This window comes from Podarcis cretensis (genome assembly GCF_951804945.1).
Source record: "Podarcis cretensis genome assembly, chromosome: 9".
Taxonomy (NCBI): Eukaryota; Metazoa; Chordata; class Lepidosauria; order Squamata; family Lacertidae; genus Podarcis; species Podarcis cretensis.
Window position 1 is genome coordinate 53287477 of NC_137178.1, and position 12087 is coordinate 53299563.

The window sequence follows — 12087 nt, forward strand, 5'->3', positions numbered from 1 at the left end:
CGCTGCGTTCTTGGATGATGTACTGGTGTACTCAGAGGATGAAGAGCAGCATGTGCGAGATGTACGAGAGGTACTGAGGAAACTGCAAGAAAACCAGCTGTGGGTGAAACTGGAGAAGTGTCAGTTTCACACCAGGGAGGTGGAATTCCTAGGGTACCGGTTGTCGGACAAGGGGCTGGCCATGGATCCTAGCAAGGTGCAAGCGGTGCTGGAATGGAGGCCACCGAAAACTAAGAAAGATGTGCAGAGGTTTTTGGGGTTCGGAAACTTCTATCGGAAGTTCATCAAGAACTTCGCCCACTTAACAGCCCCCATCACGGATTGTCTCAGCAGTAAGAAGAAATTTGTCTGGACGGAAGAAGCGCAGCGAGCTTTCGAAAGTTTAAAGAGGGCGTTTGCTTCGGAAGAACAACTCTTACACGTGGATCTGCAGCAGCCGATGAGGGTGGAAACCGACGCGTCTGACAGAGCGGTGGGCGCCGTGCTCCTGCAGCCAGGACTGAATACGTCAGAATGGAGACCGTGTGCCTTCTTCTCGAGGAAATTGAACAAATCTGAGAGGAATTATACAGTGTACGACAGAGAATTACTCGCCGTCCACGAAGCGTTCAAGAGATGGAGACACCTGTTGATTGGGGCGCAACACAAGGTTCAAGTGCGGACAGACCACAAAAATCTAGAATACTGGAGGACAGCCCGAGTATTGAACCAGAGACAAGTAAGATGGGCGCAAGAGTTCTCCAAGTTCAATTTTGAAATTCGCTACGTGCCAGGGGCTGAGAATGTCAGGGCGGACGCTCTCTCCAGAAAACCTGAGTACTTGGAGGGGGAAGGAGGGGCGGAAGAAAGACATATCATCTCGGAGGACCACTGGGTTTGTGGGGCGGCATTGGTGGGGCAAAGAGAACTGGTAGAGGGTATTGAGAACGATGAATATGCCCAAGAAAAACTTAGGGAACTCAGGGAGACAGGTGAGAACGCAGGGGGTTTTGAGGAAAAGAACGGAAAACTATATTACAAAGGGGCACTCTACATACCAGATGGGGAACTAAGAGGGCGGGTGCTCAAACAGTTGCATGACAGCCCCACGGCGGGGCACTTCGGGCAGCACAAGACCATGTGGTTGGTTACCAGGGAGTTTTGGTGGCCCAAGGTGCGGGAAGACGTGCGGGAGTATGTCAGGGGATGCGACAGGTGCCAAAGAGCAAAGGGAGAGAGGTTGGCGCCAGCAGGGTTATTAGAACCCTTACCCACCCCAGAAAGGCCATGGGAGATGGTATCCATAGACTTCATGACCGATCTACCGAGATCCAAAGGGAAAACCGCGGTCATGGTGGTGGTAGATCTACTAACTAAGATGTGCCACTTTATAGCTTGTTCACATGCAGTGACAGCGGAAGAAACCGCAAGGTTGTTTGTGAAGCACATTTTTAGGTTGCATGGCGCCCCCTTGAGGGTTTTGAGCGACAGAGGAAAACAATTTACTTCCAGGTTCTGGAGGAAACTAATGAGCATGTTGCATGTGGAGGTAAGTTTTTCCACCGCCAGGCACCCAGAAACAAATGGGCAAGCAGAAAGGGCAAACGGGGTTTTGCAACAATATCTGAGGTGTTATGTAAAGGACAGAGAAACTGATTGGGTAGACAGGTTACCTCTGGCAGAATTTGCCTACAACAACGCGGAGAACGTGTCCACAGGGATGAGTCCCTTTCTAGCCAATTATGGGTGTCATCCTCGGGCGTTTCCAGGAGAAGGAGGGGGGAGGTGGAGTGTACCTGCAGCAGAAAATTTTGTTGAAGAGATGGAAGCGATCCACCGTCAGCTCCAACTCAACTTAGAGAAAGCCAAAGAAGAATATAAGAAGCAAGCAGACAGAAATAGGAGGGAAGGCGAAACCATAAGGGTGGGTAACCGGGTGTGGCTATCCACCCAAGGACTGCCGTTCAAGGGAGGGTGTAAGAAATTGAGACCCAAACGGTTGGGACCCTTTGAGGTCATACAGCAGGTCAACCCAGTAGCATTCAAACTCCGATTGCCCAGTCACATGAAATTGCACCCAGTATTTCACAGGTCATTACTGTCGCTGTACAGAGAGAGACGTGAGTGGGGGGAACATGAGAGGGAGGTCACCCGGACACCCGTCATAGAAGAGAGAGAACGCAACATGGATGTGGCAGGGATCATTGATTCCAGGTGGAAGGGAAATCAGGTGGAATACTTGGTAGAATGGGAGGGGGAGGAAGAGTCAGAAAACACATGGGTACCGGCAGAGGAAGTCAAAGACGAGATTTTAATAGAAACGTTTCATCGGCGTTTCCCAAGAAAACCACAACCAGTGGCAAGATTTAGGAGGGAACACTTCGGTACTACAGATGAGGAAGGGGAGTTTGAAGGGTTCCCAGAGTCGGGGGTGGAGGTAGAAACAGATTCCGACGAAGGAGAGGAAGATGGAGAAAGAGACGGAAGGCCGTGGTTAGAAGTGTTTGAATCCTCGGAGGATGAGGGGAGTTCCTTCCAGGGATTTCCGTCCTCGCCGCCAATAAGAGAAGAGGCGGGAGGGGGTGAAGGGGGCCCTGGGGGGGAGGTGGATGTCAGGGAACTGCCATCGGAAGGACAGGTGGTGAGAAGGCTTCAGGAGAATAGGAGAGACACTTCTTCAGCAGAAGAGGGAACCAGTAGGGGGAGTGCGGGAGCTCCAAAGGAAAGGGAGTCGGAGGGGAGGCTCTGGGATACTTCCAGTGAGAACAGTGAGGAGGTATCAGGACACCCTTTAAGGACCCCCACCCCTCGCCGGAAACTGTCACGCAGGGAATCCAGGAGGCGCATGTCCGTGAAACAGCTTTTATGTTGGAAACGTTTCCGCAAACGCCCACTGTCAGATTCTACCAGCGACTGACGGAGCCACCCCGAAGGGCTCCGCTCAAGGCAGGGCTTCACTACACTGAGTGAGCTCTGAGGGATCAAGCTTTAACGCACAAGCAGCTCATTATCCCACCACACAAGGCACAGCTTCCAATTGGCTGCAGGAAGTTCGGGAGCCAAAACATTCGAGTCGCAAAGTGTTGGTCAACCAAGGTAGGACTGTATTGAAAGATGCAAAGGAAAGGGGAGGATTAGGTATACCTGACTTGAATTTGTGCTTTGCCGCTTGTTGCTTAGTGTGGATAAAGGATTGGATAAATAAAACACACTTGGAACTGGGAGGACATGATTTAACGTTTGACTGGCATGGGTATTTGTGGTATGATAAACTTAATGTGGATCTCAAAAATCACTTCATTAAATGTGCCGTATTAAGAATCTGGAATAGATATGAACCTAGGTTTTGTACAAAGACACCTTCATGGATTTCACCACAATAAGCTTCTTATATAACAACAACAACAACAACAACAACAACAACAACAACAACAAATAAATAAATAAATAAATAAATAAATAAATAAATAAATAAATATTTTTTTATATGCCGCCCTCCCCAGCCAAAGCCGGACTCTGTGGAAATATATCAAGTCCCGCAGGGCCCTAGTCTCTTGTGACAAAGTGTTCCACCAGATCGGGGCCACAGCCAAAAAAGCCCTGGCTCTGGTTGAGGCCAGCCTAACCTCCCTGTGGCCTGGGACCGCCAAGATGTTTCTGTATGAAGACCACAAAGTCCTCCGTGGGACATACCAGGAGAGGCGGTCCCATAGGTGCAAGGGTCCTAGGCCGTATAGGGCTTTAAAGTTTAAAACCAGCACCTTAAACCTGATCCTGTACTCCACCGGGAGCCAGTGCAGCTGGTATACCTCCAGGTGAATGTGATCCCACGGCGAGGACCCCGTAAGGAGTCTCGCCGCAGCATTCTGCACCCGCTGGAGTTTCTGGGTCAGTCTCAAGGGCAGTCCCACGTAGAGTGAGTTACAATAATCAAGTCTGGAGGTGACCGTCACGTGGATCACAGTGGCTAGGTCAGGGCAAGAGAGGTAAGGAGCCAACTGCTTAGCTTGGCGGAGATGAAAAAATACCGCCTTTATTATAGCTGCAATCTGCACCTCCATGGAAAGGGAGGTGTCAAAGATTACACCCAAACTCTTAATGGATGGTGCTTGTTATGTACTGAAGTTCTCACCCTGGGCCAGCAGGGGGATACTGTAGATAGTTTTCACTCAGGTCCACATCAGTTATTTTAGGCGGGAAACCCTGGGTGGTTGTTGCTACAATGTTGACAGCCGGCTGCCTATAAAAGCAGGCCAGCTGAGCTGTTTGCTGTTCAGTTCTGCCAGCGTACAAATAAAGAGCTGCTCTGGAGAAATTGCTGTGTCGTCTGCTATGTTCGCCCACAACTTAACACTGGTGCCGAGGATGGGATAGATGGACATCAGAGCACAGCCAGATGCAGCCACCTCTGAGCAGAGCTGAATCACTGAGCTGAATCACTGAGCGAAATCACTGAACAGAACCAATTCAGAGCTGACTGTTCTGGCTAGAGCACGGTGTTCCATCCATCGCCCTTCACACCGGCATCGGAATCATGGCTTCACTTGTGCCTCTACCGCCGTTTGCGCCAGCCTCTGAATCATGGGACTCCTACCTCGCTCGGTTTGACTGCTACCTCCAAGCTAACGAGCTGACGCAAGTATCACAGGAGCGTAAGCGGGGCCTATTCCTCAGCCTCTGTGGGCCTGAGGTGTTTGAGATGGCCTGAGCATTGGTTGCCCCTGAAGCAGTCCAGGCAACACCGTGGGACACGATCCAAGAGAAGTTCCGCAACCACTACACACCAAAGCCGTTCAAGATTGCTGCCCGCCATGTGTTCTATCACCGGAACCAGGCAGAGGGGGAGTCAATCAACAACTACACCACCACCCTGCGAAAGGCTGCAATGCACTGCGAGTTCCGAGACTTAGATGATGCCCTGATGGATCGAATCATCTGTGGGGTCCGGGACATCCATCTGCAACGGCGTCTCCTCGCCAAGCCAGACCTCACGCTACAGAAAGCCATTGAGGAGGCTGTGGCCTCAGAAGCTGCTGAACGCTCCGCCCAGGAGATCCGCAAGTCCAGCAGCCCGTGTCTTGCTAGGAAGCCAGTTCCAGTGCATCATGAAGAGGCCAGCAGTGATGAGGCATCCTCCAGTGAAGACGATGACATGCACCAGACAAAGCGGGAGCGCAGGAAGTTCCAACAGAAGTCCAAGGGCCAACCGGAATGTGCCAGCTGCGGAGGGAACCATTCCCGTGCCAAGTGTCGATTCAGAGACGCCATCTGTAGGAAGTGTTCCAGAAGGGGCCACATCGCTAAGGTCTGCCGATCGGCTCCATCTGACACCCCCCCTTCACCAACTCGCAAGTCCAAGTCTTCACTCCAGTCTGCCAAGGAAAGCTGTTTTGCTCTCACCAACTGCCGCTGCCCGTCTGGAACCACGATTGGCCAAACCGACTCACCTACGCGACGCAAGCTGAACGTCACGGTGCTCATTGAAGGAGCTCCATGTGACATGGAGATCGACACCGGGTCTGCCCTGTCCATCGTGTCTTGGAGCACCATCAAAAGACTGGTACCCAGAGTGTCCAAAAGGCAACTCAACTCTCACCGTGTACACCTGAGAGACTACCAGGGAAACGACATTCCTGTGGTAGGCGTTGACCGGTTCCGGATCGCCTTCAAGGATTTTTCGGGCCTGCTCTGGTTGGTGGTGGTCGAAGGTCAGTGGCCAAGCCTCCTAGGGCTAGACTGGTTTGATGCCCTCGGCCTGGAAGTCACCGGCATCAACTGCATCTCTAACGCAGAGACTGAGGGTCTGGTCAAAGACTTTGCCGAGGTTTTTGACGGCACTTTGGGGCAATATACAGGTATGCCCATCTCCTTTAGCCTTGATCCACAAGTCGCCCCCATCAAGCTTAAGCCACGCCAGGTTCCCTTTGCTCTCAAGGCTAAGGTGGACGAACAACTGGACAAGCTGATCGCCCAAGGAGTTTTGGAGCCAGTTGACCACGCCAAGTGGGAAACCCCCATCATCACGCCTGTCAAGCCAGACGGGTTGGTGAGAATCTGTGCTGACTACAAGTGCACGATCAACAAGGCACTTCAGCAGCACGCTTATCCGGTTCCTGTTGTCCAACACCTGCTGCATTCCCTGGGTGAGGGTAAGGTCTTAGCTAAGCTGGACCTTGCCCAAGCCTATCAACAACTGCCTGTCGATGATGCCACTGCTGAAGCCCAGACGATTGTCACCCACCGAGGGGCATTCCGTTGCTGCCGGTTGCAGTTCGGGGTGAGCGTGGCTCCTGGCATCTTCCAAAGCCTTATGGAGCGCCTCCTGCAAGGGCTTCTGGGCATGGTACCATATTTTGATGACGTCTTGGTGTCTGCAGACTCACACCAGTAGCTGTTCGAGCGCCTCTGTGCCGTGCTGACCAGGTTCCAAGAGGCCAGGCTCAAGGTAAAGAGGGAGAAGTGCCAGATCGCCGTTCCATAGGTAGAGTTCCTGGGCTATCTTAGCGACGCCTCTGGCCTTCACCTGACCACATCCAAGATCCGCGCTATCCAGCAGGCCCCCATCCCAAAGAACAAGACGGAGTTGCAGGCGTTCCTGGGGCTGCTGAACTTTTATAACATGTTCCTGCCCCACAAAGCCACGGTGGCTGAGCCTCTTCACCGACTCCTCAGCACAAAGACGCCTTGGTCCTGGGGTCATCGGGAGATGGCGGCCTTCAACGCGGTCAAGGCTCTCCTTTCATCAGACCGTGTGCTGGTACAGTACAGTGAATCCAGGCCGCTGGTCCTTGACTGCGACGCCTCACCTTTTGGCATCGGCGCTGTCCTTAGTCACCGTTTTCCAGACGGAAGAGAAGCACCGCTCGCCTACTTTTCCAGGACTCTATCTTCGACGGAACGGAATTACAGCCAGCTCGACAAGGAGGCACTGGCACTTGTGGCTGGAGTGAAGAGGTTCCATGAATACCTCTTTGGCAGGACTTTTGACCTCATCACTGACCACAAGCCGCTCCTGGGCCTCCTCGCCGGTGATCGTCCAACTCCACCAGTCCTCTCGCCACGCATGCTGCGATGGACTGTTTTCCTGGCTGCCTACCACTACCGGCTCGTCCATCGCCCGGGGAAATCGATGGGCCATGCTGACACCCTCAGCCGTTGCCCTCTTCCAGCGTTTGTGGAAGACCCGGCTCCAGCTTCATCGCTCCTCCTGATTGAGGATCTTCTGGCAGCGCCTGTATCGGCTGCCACTGTGGCCTCCGCATCTGCCCAGGATCGCACCATCAGCCGGGTGCTCAACTGGGTGTGGTGGGGGTGGCCACAAGGGCCTTTTGCATCGGAGTTCCAGCCCTTCGCAACCAGACAACATGAACTCTCAGCTCATCGCGGCTGTCTGCTGTGGGGAGACCGCGTCGTGATTCCCCAGGGACTCCGTCAGCGCGTCCTGGAGGCTCTGCACGTTGGCCACCCGGGAATTGTCAAAATGAAGGCGTTGGCTCGGTGTTACGTCTGGTGGCCTAACATGGACGATGCCATCACTGCCTGGATATCCGCCTGTCAAGCGTGCCAAGAGTCAAGGCCTGCACCACCAGCAGCTAAGGGACACACCTGGGAGACGCCAAAGACACCCTGGTCGAGGGTGCACATCGATCTGGCTGGCCCCTTTCACGGCCGGACCTTTATGGTAGTGGTGGACGCCTATTCCAAATGGCTGGAGGTGGCCCTGATGCCCTCCACCACTACCGAGGCCGTCATCCGGTTGCTGTGAGGCCTGTTTGCGACGCATGGGTGTCCAGATGTCCTTGTCTCCGACAACGGACCGCAGTTCACGTCAGGCACTTTTGAGCGGTATCTTATGGGACTGGGCATCCGCCATGCCCTAACGGCACCCTTTCATCCATCCAGCAACGGGCAAGCGGAGAGAATGGTGCGCACGGCAAAAGTGGCACTGGCGCGCCTGGACCGGGGAGACTGGCACGAGCGGGTCGCCGAATACTTGTTCATGCAACACATCACCCCTCATGCGGCCACAGGGCGGAGTCCTGCTGAACTGCTTATGGGCCGCCGCCTCAGGTCACCGCTCGACCGGCTGCACCCGGACTTTGCCGTGGCCGAACCCCCAGGCGGTGCCAACGCGCCACGGTCATTTGTTCCAGGAAACCAGGTCTTTGCCCGGAACTATGTGGGGGACATTCCTTGGGTGCCAGCCACAGTAGTGGGAGTCACTGGACCTCGCTCGTACCAGGTGGCACTCGAAGACGGACGCTTGTGGCGCCGGCACATAGACCAGCTTAGACGCAGGGTTGGGGACTTGGACACTACCGTGGTGCCCCCAACTGCGCTTGTGGCTCCAGAAGAGACACTTACAGATGATGAGGCTCCACCTACACCTCCCTCGCAAACTGCCAGCGTGGAGCCGAACCAAGCCACTTCAGAGGGTCTGCCAGACTTACCACAGACTCAGACCACTCCACTTGCAGAGGCTCCACCCACAGCAGCGGATCCAGGGGATTTGGTTTCAACGCCACCTAGGGTCGCACCACAGCCTCAGCAAGAATTGTGTGGCCCCCCGGACTTGGCTACCAGTCCCTGGCGGTCTGGCAGAGTTCCCAAGCGCCCAACTTATTTAAAGGACTATGTTGTTGGACATGTAACACTGTTGGTCTAAGTATGGGAAATGTAACCGATATGCTTTTGTGCCTAATTGAACCATTACGTGTAGTGCTGTATATAAGGAAACCATTACGATTGTAACTAACGCCTTATCTCGGTGGGGAGGGGTGTTATGTACTGAAGTTCTCACCCTGGGCCAGCAGGGGGATACTGTAGATAGTTTTCACTCAGGTCCATGTCAGTTATTTTAGGCGGGAAACCCTGGGTTGTTGTTGCTACAATGTTGACAGCCGGCTGCCTATAAAAGCAGGCCGGCTGAGCTGTTTGCTGTTCAGTTCTGCCAGTGTACAAATAAAGAGCTGCTCTGGAGAAATTGCTGTGTCGTCTGCTATGTTTGCCCACAACTTAACAGTGCTGACACTAATTGCACCCCCGGAAGAGATGGGAGTTGCCCCCCAATCCCACATCGTCCCGACCCAGCCAAAGGACCTCTGTCTTCAAAGGATTTAACTTCAACAGATAGAGTTGGGTGTCATCAGCATACTGATGACAGCCCAAACCAAAACTTCGGACAAGCTGGGCAAGGGGGCGCATAAAGATGTTGAAAAGCATCGGGAGTATTGCACCCTGCGGCACTCCACACAGCAAGGACTGGCTCAACAACAGTTCCCCCCCCCAAGCGCCACCCTCTGTCCCCGACCAGAGAGAAACGAGCGCAGCCATTGAAGGACTGTGCCCTGGATCCCCATGTCAGCGAGGCAGTGGTCCAGGAGTTTGTGATCGACCATGTCAAAGGCTGCCGACAGCTCTAAAAGAATCAGCAGCCCCGTGTCGTGAATTCCTCACGGCGCTTTTCAGCGAAACGCTCAGAGTCCCAGGTTTCTTTTCAGTGCAGTCTTTTTAATGTGAGCTATATACAAGTATTTACAAAAACAGTCCATACAGAGTATCTGCTCCTTAAGGCAAACGAATACTCTCCACCACAGCACCACCACACCACAGCACAACCACCACAACCACTGTTGAACAGGCTTTCCTTTTAAAAAAGGTGATAGCCAATCATATTCCTGCTGAGTCACTCTGACCCAGTACTTTACAGAGTATTGCATCAGCCTGTTGAAGCCTGCAGACTTACTCAGTATCCTGCGGATCCCAACACCCCGACCCACCTTGATCCAGCTGCCTGCAGAGATCATCTGTTAGGGCGACCAGAGCTGTCTCGGTCCCATGACAAGAGCGGAAGCCGGGATGGAATGGATCCAGAGCCGATATAGAAAAGAGGCGATAGGGAAAGGGTTGACCATGGGTAGGGAAACTAAGCCCCAGGGGCTGGATCCAGCCCAATCGCATTCTAAATCCGGCCAGCAGATGGTCCAGAAATCAGCATGTTTTTACATGAGTAGAATGTGTGCTTTTATTAAAAATGCATCTCTAGGTTATTTGTGGGGCACAGGAATCAGTTCTTATCCCCCCCCAACAAAAAAAATATAGTCTGGGCCCCCCATAAGGTCTGAGGGACAGTGGACCAGCCCCCTGCTAAAAAAGTTTGCTGACCTTGGGGTTGACTTATCAAGAGCTATTAGAGTGGAGTCAATAGGACTGTAAAATTAAAACAAGGGAATGGTTAACAATGGAAGGTTATAGATTCCAGTGGTTATCTCATTTACAACTAGCAGAATGATCAAAGTTGGATGAAAGGGCTAAGATTTACATTGTGCTATGGTATATAGATGATAGAGATATAAAGATGATAGAGATAGAGATAGAGATAGAGATAGAGATGATAGAGATAGAGATAGAGAGAGATGATATATAGATATAGATATAGATATAGACATAGATATATAGATATATATATAGATATAGATAGATAGATGTATTGACACTTTCTAACTCTGGTGAATTTATTTAGAATGTACAAAGGTGTTGCAATTATTTGTGGGAAGAATATGAAGGGACATTTTATCATGCCTGGTAGAAATGTAAAAAAAAAAAAAAAAAAACACCCTAAGAAATATTGGATGCAAATACAGAAGATTTTAAAAGTTAACATTCAGCTGAAACAGGAACTTTTCCTGCTATGAATCATAGAATCATAGAATCATAGAGTTGGAAGAGACCACAAGGGCCATCGAGTCCAACCCCCTGCCAAGCAGGAAACACCATCAGAGCACTCCTGACATATGGTTGTCAAGCCTCTGCTTAAAGACCTCCAAAGAAGGAGACTCCACCACACTCCTTGGCAGCAAATTCCACTGTCGAACAGCTCTTACTGTCAGGAAGTTCTTTTTTTTTATCTGCATAATTTTTATTGTTTTTTAAATCATAACTGTCAGGGACTCAGCGGGAGCGCAGGGAGGAGAGGAGATGGAAAGCGAGGGGGAGCAATCCGAGGGCAGCGTAGGAGAATATGACAGCAGCCCGATAGATTCCATGAGCCTCTCCAGCGAATCGGAAGATTCACAGAAGGGGGCGCCGATGGGCAGGGCAAGGGGCGACCCAAGGGGGACACCCCAGAAGCAAGGGGCCAGCGGGGACTCCCAGAGCAGCAGTTGCAAATCAGGACCAGCTTCCCCACCAGAGCGTAGTGGGGGGGAGGAGTCCCAGGTGTCAGAGCCCACATATGCACCACCAGCGAGAGAAGATGAGTCAGGGTGGACCACGCCTCCATCGGAGAGCGAGTTAACGGTTAAGAGGAAAGTTGCAGGCTGGGCGCGCGCGCCAAGTTCAAAGGTACAGGCGAGCGGCACAGAAGGTAGCCCGGATAGGGAACCAGGTCCTAAAGCCCGCCGGAAGGAGGGGCAAGAATCGTCAGGGTCAGCGTCAGAGGAGTCCAGGAAGGATGAGACCCTAGCGGGCAGGAGGGCCCAGAGGAGAAAGGAATTTAGGAAGAGGTGGAGCAAAGCGAGAGTCTTAAACTGGTGTGGAGGGGGAGGAGACTCAGACAGGACTTCGCCGGTCTAAGGTCGGGACGTAGAGCTGCACGCTGCGGCTTTAAAATGGAGACTGAATCTCAATAAAGACTTTTGTACATAACTACAGCCTAGCGTTGGTCCTCTGTGAGCTGGGACCTGGAGGCAGCTCTGACAATAACAAACAAAAAATAAAGCAGTTTACACCTTATTGTCACAGATTTCTCTCTTTGAGACTTCCTTCAGCTTCCCCTCGAATCATCCATACCCTTATTTAACAAATTCACACAAATCCTAGCTTATATTGACATTATTTTCTCTTTTCTTCTTTTTCTCTTTAGACAATATTCCAACCTTTTCACAGAGCCTTTTTAAACCCGACTAGCGTTATCCCGACCTCACTTATATTTTCCAGATATTCCACGAGTTTCCCCCAGTCCTCAATGAACCTTTGGTCTTTTAAATATCTAATTTTCCCCGTCAATCTGTCCATCTCCGCGTATTCTAGTAGTTTTGCTCTCCATTCCTCAAGCGTCGGTATGTTCTGTTGTTTCCAATTTTGAGCCAATAGGACCCTTGCGGCCGT